The following is a 12,305-nucleotide window of genomic DNA, read 5'->3' on the forward strand; positions in this document are numbered from 1 at the left end:
GTCTTTATCTCCTCCAGAATCCTTTTTTTTATCAAGAAGCTCGATTAATTCATTTTGGATAGCTGGTTAAAGATACGTTGCCATGCCCTTTCTAGAGAGTTGGGTACCAAAAATGTGTTCGTCAATGACTGTACTTTATTTTGCAAGGAGTTTTAACGTTTCAAGAAAATTCCCCTGGTTCCTTGAACTGAACTATGACTGCGATTACGCTTTGCAAGATTTCTCTCCATCTATTTTGTAACTTATTTATAAGAATTTGCATTTATTTGTCAATTGTTTGATGAACCTGAAGCCTCGGTGCGAGCTCATTCCATTTATCAAAGCACTGTTTGTGAACTTTTGAATTTTCGTTACTAGAAATGCGCGGATTAAGATGCCAAAAATTTACAAAAGGTTTGAAAGCAAATGAAGAATTATCAATTCTCGATTGAAATAACCTGCAACAGAAACAATATAATCCTGAGTGGCTATTCGAATATAGGAACCATGATCTGAGAACTTCATCACCATTCTTTATCGTCCTAGAGATAATTTCTCTTTGTTTCCTTCTTTAATTACTCTAATCGCTGGCTTGAATGGCCCTTCTTTATTTTGAAACCTTTCGGGCCCTGATTTGATCTTCTAAACTCTCATGTCATGAGTTAATACTTCCGGCCAAATAGCCACATCGTTATGAAAATGATAGACATTATCTGTTTTATCTTTATCTGAAAGTGTTTCATCCACAGGCTGATGCTTTCAAGTTTTGATGACTAATGCGTTGTCTGACACTATCAAAATCTTGAATATATATCAGCTTCTTGATGAGAGACTTGTTAGGACTAATGGGTAAATAGTCAGAACTAAATATGTTGTCCTCGTGGGTTAAAAAATCTCAGGTTTAGGCCTAACTATCTGTTTAACATATGTATAAGCGCCTACATAGCCGAATTTGCCTGACCGATTCCAGCAAATTCTTCCCAACTGGCTGCCAGCAACAGAGTAAAAAACTTAAAATATATAAATGTATTGAAAATTAACTGTAACCCTTATGCCAAATGGTAGGTTCAATACTTATAATTCAGAAATGCTCTCATTCAATTACTACAACGGATCTCTCTGTTGTTAATACAGCTTCCAACTTCAATAGTCACTTTTACGCTACACTTTCAAACAATGATTTCGATAACGCAATGAAATTTAGGACAACATCGCATGATATATGTAGCATTTTGTATTCTTTACTATTAAACGTATCAAACAGTGAAATGCAGTAAAAGAGATCGAGAAAACTTTAACGATCGTTAACTAAGAATACGTAACATGCAGCTTTACTAATGCCATTTTAAACCATTAGGTAAGTTTTGAAGCAATTGACACCGTAACGAGAATCGCAGTATTCGTGATTGCATCCAGGTATGAAACTGACAGAAATAACGTTAATTCTGTCAATTGCCATGCAGAAGCTTGCGAAGTCGCCGCTACCTATCAAACCTTGTGGTATTACTTCAGGTAACGGTTACCGCGGCGAAGAATCAGGAAATAACGGATGCTCCGTCGTGATAATTGGTAAATCGTTCCATTCACTGTCGCACTGGGGTTCGAGAACAGTAACCGCCCCTCCGATGGACGGCCTGTTCTCAACATGTAATATGCGAGCTGCTTCGTCCTGTCTAATTATGAGGACAGACATTGACGTGCCAAAACGTATAAATAGAATTCTATAATACGTCGCAGAAACATTATATTCAGCTTTTGTTTTTATCCTTGTTAAAATTTTAGTTGATTGAGGAGTTGTTCGTTTTATATGCAGAATGAGCTAAGCAAAGTGATATATTTCAGACCTGAAACTTTAAACCTTTCACGAATTCCCTGGGTTGATCGATGTATGCTAAAGTATTTAAAAATGGCAATCTCAGGTTCCCTGCATGGCGCTCAGTAAGTCCGTGACCTTGGGGAAAAAAACTTAACGGGTTATCTCATCTGCCACATGAAGAAATCCCGTCTATCTATAACAGACAGATGGTGAAAGTAGCAGTTGACTCGATGACCTCGCAGTCCTTTCATGTTTTCTCGAGAAAGTGAAATAAACTGAAAACTAATATAAATTTAACTACCAAAGCTAAATTGACCGAACGATGCAAGAGCTTGAAAGTTACAACCGACATTCTATTATGACTTCAACAGCACGAGTACCATTATGCCGTCCCAGATAACACATAGTGAGTCACAATTATTTGGCTTCAATGTTAACTTGGGTCGTTTAAGTCCGTGTCTCTCTGAAAATAAATTAATGTGACTGCCTTTGTTCATTTTAAACGTTTTGCCGCTTCGTTTAAAACGTTTTGCCACATTTTGCCCCTCCAGCAACGTACGGATCCAATGGGTAGTTACGCCACTGAGTTGGAGTAACGTGATTACTCCATAATCATCGATTTGCGCTTGATCTGTACAATCCGCATGCATGTAATGAAAGGAAGTATTTACACTATGCGATTTTAAGAGTTTTCCTGAACACTAACACGAATGTATTGGCACTCACTCACAAAAGCGATATCACGTCTATAATGATTATCGAATAGTGTCGTATATTTTCAAGAAAAAGAAATAAAACAGTCTATTAAGGACAAAACTTCCCTAAAGAAAAATCTCACTAATTATTTCTGTTGGTTGAGAATGGATGCGAGGCATTGTCCCTGGCGACGAGCTAAATGTCGAAACTGGAATATCATAAACCCCTTTTTCCTCAAACCAATACTCTTTGAACTTTTCTTCCGCTTCCTTTCCCGGGGACCAGTTCACGATAAGAAACTAAAAAAAACGTATATTAAAACTTTTCGCTCATATTGTTGTCGTTTGGACAAGAAAACCTCATATTTAACTCGTACTGAAATTCCCATTAACTACAAAGCCACGAGTTTTTAAATAATTTATATGAAAAAAGTGATTTAATTTATTCTGTCAACACTTCAACGTCTGTTTGTCCTTGATGTTACGCACAAAAGGTATGCTCTCTACATATCAATTAAACAAAGTGAAAAGTTAATAAATAAATGTTTGGCTAATCGTAGATCACTAGTTAGTTACCTTTCCATCTATATTCAGTTGTCTGAGCTTTTGCATACATATAATGGCTTCTGCCCTATTTTTCATAGTGATGTAGGCCGATCCACCAACAATCTGAAAAAGTGATAACAAATGTGAAAATGCTGAAAAAAAAGTAGACAAAAATAAGTATTTTGAAACGTATAAAACATATCACACGCGTATTAGACCCTCAACATTGAGTTTATAAAAAAGTAATTCCGACTTCTGAATCATGACAGAGAATAATTCCATCTTGGTCACTACGGAATTTGCAGAAAACAGATATTTATACCATGAACGAAGGAAAATTATTTTAACCCCCAACTCAATGATTTTAAAACCTTTTTAGAAAAGCTATTTTATTACCATTTCAGATTTTAAATTATGACACAGACAATTGCCTTCATGTGGTTGTAAAATACCATTCCAGTATCAACACGGGGAACTAGGGCTTGATAGAGCTGATTAAAGCTTCAATATACGCTTTCACGTTTTGATGACTAATGCGTTGTCTGACACTATCAAAATCTTGAATATATATCAGCTTCTTGATGAGAGACTTGTTAGGACTAATGGTTAAATCGTCAGAACTAAATATGTTGTCTTCGTAGGTTAAATATCTCAGGTTTATATTCCGTGCTTTCCAACTCAAAATAAATCCCTAAATGAATTAGGTTGCAATGCCAAACCAATAGATTTAGATCGATGCATATCATTGGTTATGCCGATTATACAAGCTATTGTACGTAAAAAATATCTCACAATTCCAGTTTCAATTTCCCCGTACTTTGAACTTCAGCCTGCAGTTCTGGATTAAAATCATTTGCCGTTTGCCGGATGCGAAATGTTTTTGAATAAACTGTATAATAAGAATATTTTTAGAAAAGTATCTGTGCAATGAAAGATTTTACTTAAACTCAAAAAAAAAAATTTTTTTTAATCTGCATTGGCAGTCAAAATTCTGTCAATCTCCTCAGTCAGGGGTTGGTTTGTAAATGATATGTAGTTCGCAGTGGAGTGAAAATTTTCTAACGGTACCTACATATCTAACATTGCTTCGGTCCGCTCTGACATAGTTCAGAAAATAAACTCATTTATTTATAAATGCTTGTAAGCTACTTGCTTTAAGCAAGGTTTCTTTAAAATGACAGAATTATGTATAAGTGAATAAACAAACAAATCAATTAAACTCACGACTAACAAACCCATCCATCATTGGTTGGTGTCAACTATACATTCTCATGTTCAGTGTGTTGGACACGGTCTATCGAAGAAGATCTGAGGCGATTCATATATTGAGAATTATATATTTTACCTTATCATGCAACAATCCATACGCGTTCGTGAACATAAACAAAACATTGCTCAGTATGACGAATAAGAAGATTATTTTAATGCGATGTAAAAGCGAGCTTGTGTTGGGGTTTATATATACGTTATTGTTGGATGCTGCAGATATATATGTATAACCTACATGTGAACTTTTACGATGCTCGTTTATATGAATTTAAATCATTGATTCGAAAGCTAAAAGTAATTAATTTTATCATTTGACGCCCACATACGTTATTGAATTGTTTTTTAGTATTATTAGCTTATCAAATCATACAGTGCGGCTTGGGAATGTGATCTTCTTGAATAAATGTCACTATGCTTGGGCATGTTATAGGTAAATGTGATAGAGACGTTTATGCTATGTTGGTACAATAATTTGATATTCATGAACGAATGCCGATATGCTTCAAAAAGTCACTTAATGTGACATGGAATTTTTTGCTATGTTCGTGCAATAATATTTAGTACCTCTAGTTGATAAATATTGAGAATTTAAAGTCTGGAATAGATGAGATTGAGTTGTGACATCCAACAGAGGCAGGACGGATGGCTTTATGTTGTACAATTTCAATTCGATGTACAGAGTTTTTCGGCCGACTCACAAGAATGCCATATTGATGTGACTATTGTACAGATGATGGTTAATCATGCTTATGTACGACTATTGTACAGATGATGATTAATCATGCTTATGTAAAGTTGTCACAGATGTAAAATACCGGAGCTTGTGAGTTGTTCCAACATACTTACATAATTCTGGCGTTAAAAAATAAAATTATCAGATTGATTTGTGTTTAAATTTGTCTAGTGAAATACCCATAATTTTGTATTTGTTATTGTTTGTTGTTGATCAATTATAGCCTTTGGTCACTTTTAAAACCCCAAGGTTCGCTTTTGATTGATTTAAGAGCTTGTAGAGATTTGCCTCAAAACACGATTCATCAGTAAAAATTTTTTAAGAAAAACAATGAACATTAGCAATGTCATTAATAAAGACAAAGGGTAATAGACGGCCCAATATATGTGGAACCCATCTAGTCACAGATAGATATCAAAAAATTGTTAATTTCAATCACTCAAGTAACTAGAGAGTTTATTGGGTATTCCTCCGATACCATAATTCTACGACATGTGAATGACGAGATCCTGATTAACAGTGTTCAAGGCCATTTTAAGATTTGTCAATAAATATTTACGTTTCTATATAATTGCAATACCCTAAATTGATAATATTGAAAACAAAATTGGTAATTGTTTTCTACATCATGTTTTGGTAAAAATGTTATTAATCCAGTTTGTATAAGACGTTCAAACATCATATTGAAATGCCCTATTGGCTTAAAATTTGACCTAAATTTTACGAGATCAACACGCATTGAATTCTTATTAATTTCACCAGGGTGCACAAAATTGGTTTAGCAATGGCAAACATGGGAAATTCAAATTATTCAATAACATGTAGCTTATTACATACAGACAGATCAGTGACCACTTACATGACGCAAACGGCGCAATAAAAAAGAACCTCAAAAATAGATCTGAAACAACTTACGATATAGTTCGTAGAAGAAGTCAGAAAGTTGAGGATAAGTTTCCGGTAAACCCTCATGCTCAGGGGGCATAATCGATGCTTAGTTGATGCAGAAGGAAAAAATTTCTTCCAAAGCTTCAGAACTTCAAGGATTTGCAGCAAAAAAGAATAAATAAAAGAGTGATGATAAAAATATATGCATATGGACGACAAATAGTTGGAATGGTCAACGTCAGCAGAATAGAAAAATAAATATTTACGCTATGGCGACTTATTCGTCTTGTTGTACCAAGATTTTGGAATTGATTGACTGGTTCATTAGTTGTTAGCGGTAATAAAATATCAAAAGTACAACTTATATCTAATGAAATATTATTGAACAAATAGGTTGGAAATCGAATCAAAATTTGTCCGCAAAAGCTTTTACACATGTAATCCGTACAACAGATTTTTAAGATAGGTAAATTTATTATTGTTACTGGAGTTTCTGTATGCAATTGTGTAGACTTTTTCAAACCAATAAACAAAAGCAGGTTTTAAGAGTTTGAAATTACGACTTTCTCCAAAACAATAAAGAAAGAACCACAGAATAGATTGATTTACGACTCCGCGATTCTGAAGTTTGGTCCATCGAAGATTGAAAATACATCTCTGACACCATAGTCATGCCTTGTGGCACAACCAGTTGCAAAAAATGCATAGTCAATAATCCCACCTTTTCTTCTGGCGGACATTGAAATAAACTTTCAAAAAAGGCAAAAATATTTTTGCTCATTGTTGAAATGAAAGGATCTTTATCCTGTCCTATTTGACGCCATGATTCGCATACGACGGCGTGCATTACGTAAAGCCTGGTGACTTTGTATTCAGGTAAAAATAGGACTGTAAAAATAATAAAGTGCTGTGTCAAAACAAATGCGTGTGATAAATCAAACAAAGGTTTATTTACAAACAGATAGTTCACATGTTTAACGTATCATCCATTACAATCTGCTTTTTCAAAGCATAATGAGGAGCATTTATAGCGGAAACCAAATGTTAATTTAATGAAATTATGACATGGTAATAATGGTTACTGTAAACAAAAACATAAAAGTCATTAACTATTGAAAAAAATATCCGTGAATGAAATTTTTGATCAGATTGAACATTCAGCATCGTTTTTAGCATAAATATGAGTTGTTTGGTCCATTGAAGATTGAAAATACATCTCTGACACTATAGTCATGCCTTGTGGCACAACCAGTTGCAAAAAATGCATAGTCAATTATCCCATCGTTTCTTCTGGCGGACATTGAAATAAACTTCGAAAGTGGCAAAAATATTTTTGCTCATTGTTGAAATGAAAGGATCTTTATCCTGTCCTATTTGACGCCATGATTCGCATACAACGGCGTGCATTACGTAAAGTCTGGTGACTTTGTATTCAGGACGAGACTGTAAAAATAATAAAGTGCTGTGTCAAAACAAATGCGTGTAATAAATCAAACAAAGGTTTATTTACAAACAGATAGTCCACATGTTTAACGTATCATCCATTACAATCTGCTTTTTCAAAGCATAATGAGAAGCATTTATAGCGGAAACCAAATATTAATTTAATGAAATAATAACATGGTAATAAAGGTTACTGTAAACAAAAACATAAAAGTCAATAAAAACTATTGAAAAAAATATCCGTGAATGAAATTTTTGATCAGATTGATAATTCAGCATCGTTTTTATCATAAATATGAGTTGTTTTTTAGATGTAAATTTGGTACTATATGAATAATGGCATTGTCTATATCAGGGTGGTCCAAGGTGGTCGGCCTCGCGGGCCACACTATAATTTTTGTAATGTTTGCGGGCCACAATAGTGCTAAGAATAGGTAAACAGTGCCATACAAAACAAACACTTTTATTGTTCAAACACATTGGTCATTTTTTGTCATTTATTAAGCTAAAACATGCAAAAAAAACGCCAAAAAACTCATTTAAACGTGCAAAAGTTTTACTATATCTACATTCGGTGTAAGACTTCAAAATCTTCACAACGGAGGAAGTGCCTTACGGAGAAAATGCCGTTTTTGTTATCATATTAAGCAAGCATTGTGATATTTTTCCTCCCGTATCTAGTCAAAAACATGTATGAATTGGTCAGCTTTTATTTCAAACTCATGTTTGCAAAATAACCCACAAATAACTGCAGATTGATTGATTACCGAATTTTACCAAATTTGAGATACAGGAGGGTAATTACTATATTTTCTGACATATAGGCAGCATTTTTGTATCACGGTCCAAGCTGGTTGCAAAAAAAACACCCGGCAGGAATTATATTAGTCGGCCTTTACATTGATATTCAGTTAATAGGCATAGTCAACCTAGGCTAATCTTTGACCATGCCTTCGCTCACAATATTGACAAGACATGTTGTTGCGATCGTTCCTAGGTTTGAATCGTTTTAAAACGTTTCTTGATCTGTATCGAATTGGCAATCGGATTCTGCTTTTTCGACAAATCAGTGTTGTTATTTATCGCCATTTCTTTCGATCTGCACAGATCAACCGCTGTCTGAAGATTAGGAAAAGGGCTTTTCGCCAACAACTCTTCTCTGGCTGTTGCGTCTCTTGCGCCAGCAATGATTCGTGTAGTGAGCAGCTCATCGTAGCAGTTTTCGCAGAGATCAGCGTCTATTCCTAGCTTTCAATGCGATTAAAAACGAATCGAAGCTTTCTCCATCACCTTGTTTGCGCTCTTCAAACAACACCCTGTCTAGTGCAACATTTCTCTGACTGCGAATATGCTTCTTGATCTATTCTAAAATATCGTCAACGGATGTTTCGGTCTCTTCGCTGATATTTAGAACGTGTTTTACGACGGACAGCATTTCTAGCGACATCCGCGAAAAACAGCGACTTGTTTCGATTGTGGTTCCTGATTGTAGCCCGAAATCTGCATGTAATCGGACCACATAATCTTCCACGAGTCGAGGCCTGGCAAAGAAATATAGGCAGTCAGCTCAGATGGAGATTTGGCTGATATGCGCCCTTTCAACGTGGGAGTTTTAGTTCTCGAACTGCTCGCTTGAGAACCAAATGAGGAAATCAGAGCCTCCATTTGATTTTGCTGCATTTCCAGAAACTGCTTCAACCAACCGCCGTCCGCGACTTCATGGACTGGTTTGGTTGATTCCTCTTTCAATTGTTTAATTTCCTGAGATTTTTCTTGCAACTCCTGCTTAGCTTCATCCAGCATCTTCGATAATTCAGCTTTAGTTGAGATAACAGTCGGTTACAGATATATCCGAAATGCGACAAGAGTAATCCGTTAAATATCCACTGGTCAATTCAATGGCACGGCTTATAATGCCACTGCCGACAACGCCATGTTCTGTTCTGAGTTCGCAAGATTAGAAAAGACTCAGTAAGTAATGCACACAGGATTTAATACAGCATAACATAAGACTTCATCTATAACAGTAAGATCAAAACAAAGCAGTACCGCACGCCAGATAAACATTCGACAAGTGCATGGGCTGATCGCGTACTAGTCTGGCTGTTGATTACTTTCTCGGGACTTCTCGTCACACGTAAACAAGAGAGCAATGCTCAAATATATGGACACGTAGCGCCACCCAGTGGCAATAATTTTGATGACGTCATAGCGAAAAAAAATAATAGCCTTCTGGAGAAAATTTTTATCTTTAACCACTGAAAATATCAAAGCAATTGGTCCAGTATTCGAAGAGAAAAGCGATTTTTTAAAAATGGAGACGGAGACAAATAACAATAACTACAAAATTTTGAAACGATCGTTATGGCCACTAAACGTGTCCAACAATGGCCAGACGCGTATACAACAATACTCTCGATTGCTCGGTGAAGAGTGATCATGATACAGGTAAGAACGTACGAGATAACCCTTTCGTCATCTCGGCGGTTTGAAATTGTCGTCGCCGGGAATATCTATGAATATAAAAGCCTTTTCAAGACAGCTTGAAAATTAGCCTGTCATCCTTGTTTTTCGGGAAACCTAACATTTTTTGATGCATTTTGTGTTCTGGATTAGGATATAAAGGTATTTGAATGTTCGAAGTAGTCATGACATCGAAAGGACCTTAACTATCCCACTAGGCCAGAGGTGGACCAATTATTCGGCACGCGAGTGAGGACTCGAAAACAAGATCATTCTCCTTCAGATAAAAAGTTTCAAGACTCTGAAATATCTGATGAACTAGGTGTTCGTTTAGTCATTATCGTTTGTTAACAGTCATTCATTTAATCAAATTCCTTTTGTCCTGTTATGAAATGAGCTTTTGCGAAATTTTGTCGAGAAGAGCGCAGCATTCAATGATTGCCCTTCATTCAGCTACATTCTTACGTAATATTGTTCGTCTGTGCCACCCTTTATTGTCATTTCTGCTTGATTTATGAAGTTGTACAACTAATGGTGGTCATATTTACTTGCTAACTTACTGTAATATATCGATTTCGAAAGAAATATAAGCGATTATGGAAGAGATGCAAGAGAGAAATGCATCGAACAAACTATTGCGTGATTGGGATGCCATTCCAAAATATTTTCGTTTCTTAAAAACTTTGCAACTGCGTTACCCTCAATGTTTTCATCTACATATGCTTGTGAATCTCTGTTTCCATTTATCAGTGATAAAGCAGCAGCAGAAGTCTCACTGATATAAAAAGCAATCAAGTCTATTTATCTGACTGATATTTTCTCGAACAATGAATCTGTCTGTACATGTTCAAAAGGTTTATTGTTGTGTATTTTTGCTTTCAAAGTAGCAAAGCATTGTTTTTAGTTTTGGTCGGCACGCAGAAGGATTTTGGCGCACGAGCTAAAAAAAATTGCTCATCCCTGCACTAGGCGAATACGCTTACCGTGGCACCTTAGATTACCCTCCATGAATCGAAGGTTCGAATCCCACGTGGGTATAATTATGTATGAGGGTATTGTTGGATTTCCGTAATGTGCCGGTTGCGGTTGCGCAAGATCAAGTCCATGCTTGATCTTGGTAACCGGACTTGGTAACCCGACATGGCCGTGGTTTGCCATATGGTTAAGCCTTCTTATCGGCTTTCCTCTCCCCCGGGATAAATATGTAAATCCTAAATCCTACACATTGTTGCGTCACAACAACGCAAGATCAAGGAAAATCTACGTTGGTTTTCAATCAGCACGCATTTTCTTCTGGTAGTAAAGGATATTAAAATATAGCAACAATTAAAAACTCAACAGTCATTCAAGTACCCCTGGAAATCTTTCCGTGAACCCCTGTAGTCCAGCGGATAAGACCTTAAGTATGATAGAATTGTGCACGTTTGGATGCAAGCATAAAACTTGGCACACATGTACAGTAGCATCTTCTGATTAATTTCGGATATGGTGCCATCCAAGAGAATACCTCGTTGCCATGGAAACGAGGCATCATCCGTATTGCTATCCAAGTGTTAGAAACATTACGTTAGGAAAGGATATTTTCAAGATAAGTTAACCCATGTGTATTTAAGAAGTAAGGAATATGATAAAAATTGCATTTTGACAATTGCCCTTGACAACAGAATACCTGGTTACCATGGGAACGAGGTATCGTTATCGACCAGAAATGATTATTAGTGGCACAACCTGAACGCTAACCGGATCACAAATACCACGTTCATGTTGTGCGCCACCTTAGTGCACATGCTTTTGGAGCTCCCCAATCCCTACTATTTAAATGGACATACTTTCTATGTACATGCATATTATAGTTGATCAACATGGTATCCCAGCCAAACTACGCTTGGGAAATTACCGTGTTTTCACGCATCGACTGCACTGTATTAGTTCAAAAAAAGGTCTCTTAATGCTATATTTTCCAAACACCAGAAACCCTTCATTACAAATTAAGCAGGCAGGTGAATATTGTTTTAAAAAATAAGTCTCTCGATTTCTTGTTAAAAATGTCATTCGGAATCCACATTGCGTTTCCCACTCATACTGATGGATTTGTTACAGTGGCTGGCAAATTACGGCAGCTGCAGAGAGAATGTTGGTAGAAAAATAAGTCCAAACCTAGACTAAGGTTTATATAACTAACAGAATAATATAGCAATCGGGTCATCAGGTGGCTGGCTTTCCACATTATTTACAGGTGCAGATAACACATGTCTATATCTTAGCCGACGACTCGTTAGTTTCAACGCAAATTTATATCTATAAAAACGATATAAACTGTAGTCGTAAATTCTACACGCACAAGTGGGCCGGATGAAATACTTCGGCGAGCTGGAGATCCTGCCCGCGCGCTGTATTTTGCCCACCCTGTCTTAGTGGTACTTAAATCAATCGTACTTCAATCCATTATTGAAACCTCTACACCTTTGCCTGC

At 36.2% G+C, this 12,305-nt stretch overlaps 1 long non-coding RNA gene across 1 annotated transcript; it reads right to left on the reverse strand.

Annotated features, from left to right (window-relative positions):
* Positions 1–2,378: 2,378 nt before the first annotated feature.
* Positions 2,379–4,222, reverse strand: LOC144431168 (uncharacterized). Its single transcript, XR_013479845.1, has 3 exons — positions 3,829–4,222; positions 3,067–3,159; positions 2,379–2,790 (listed from the first exon to the last, which is right to left on the reverse strand). It is a non-coding gene; the product is annotated as an uncharacterized LOC144431168 (long non-coding RNA).
* Between the last annotated feature and the right edge of the window lie 8,083 nt (positions 4,223–12,305).

The sequence above is a fragment of the Styela clava genome, chromosome 13, assembly GCF_964204865.1.
Source record: "Styela clava chromosome 13, kaStyClav1.hap1.2, whole genome shotgun sequence".
Lineage (NCBI taxonomy): Eukaryota > Metazoa > Chordata > Ascidiacea > Stolidobranchia > Styelidae > Styela > Styela clava.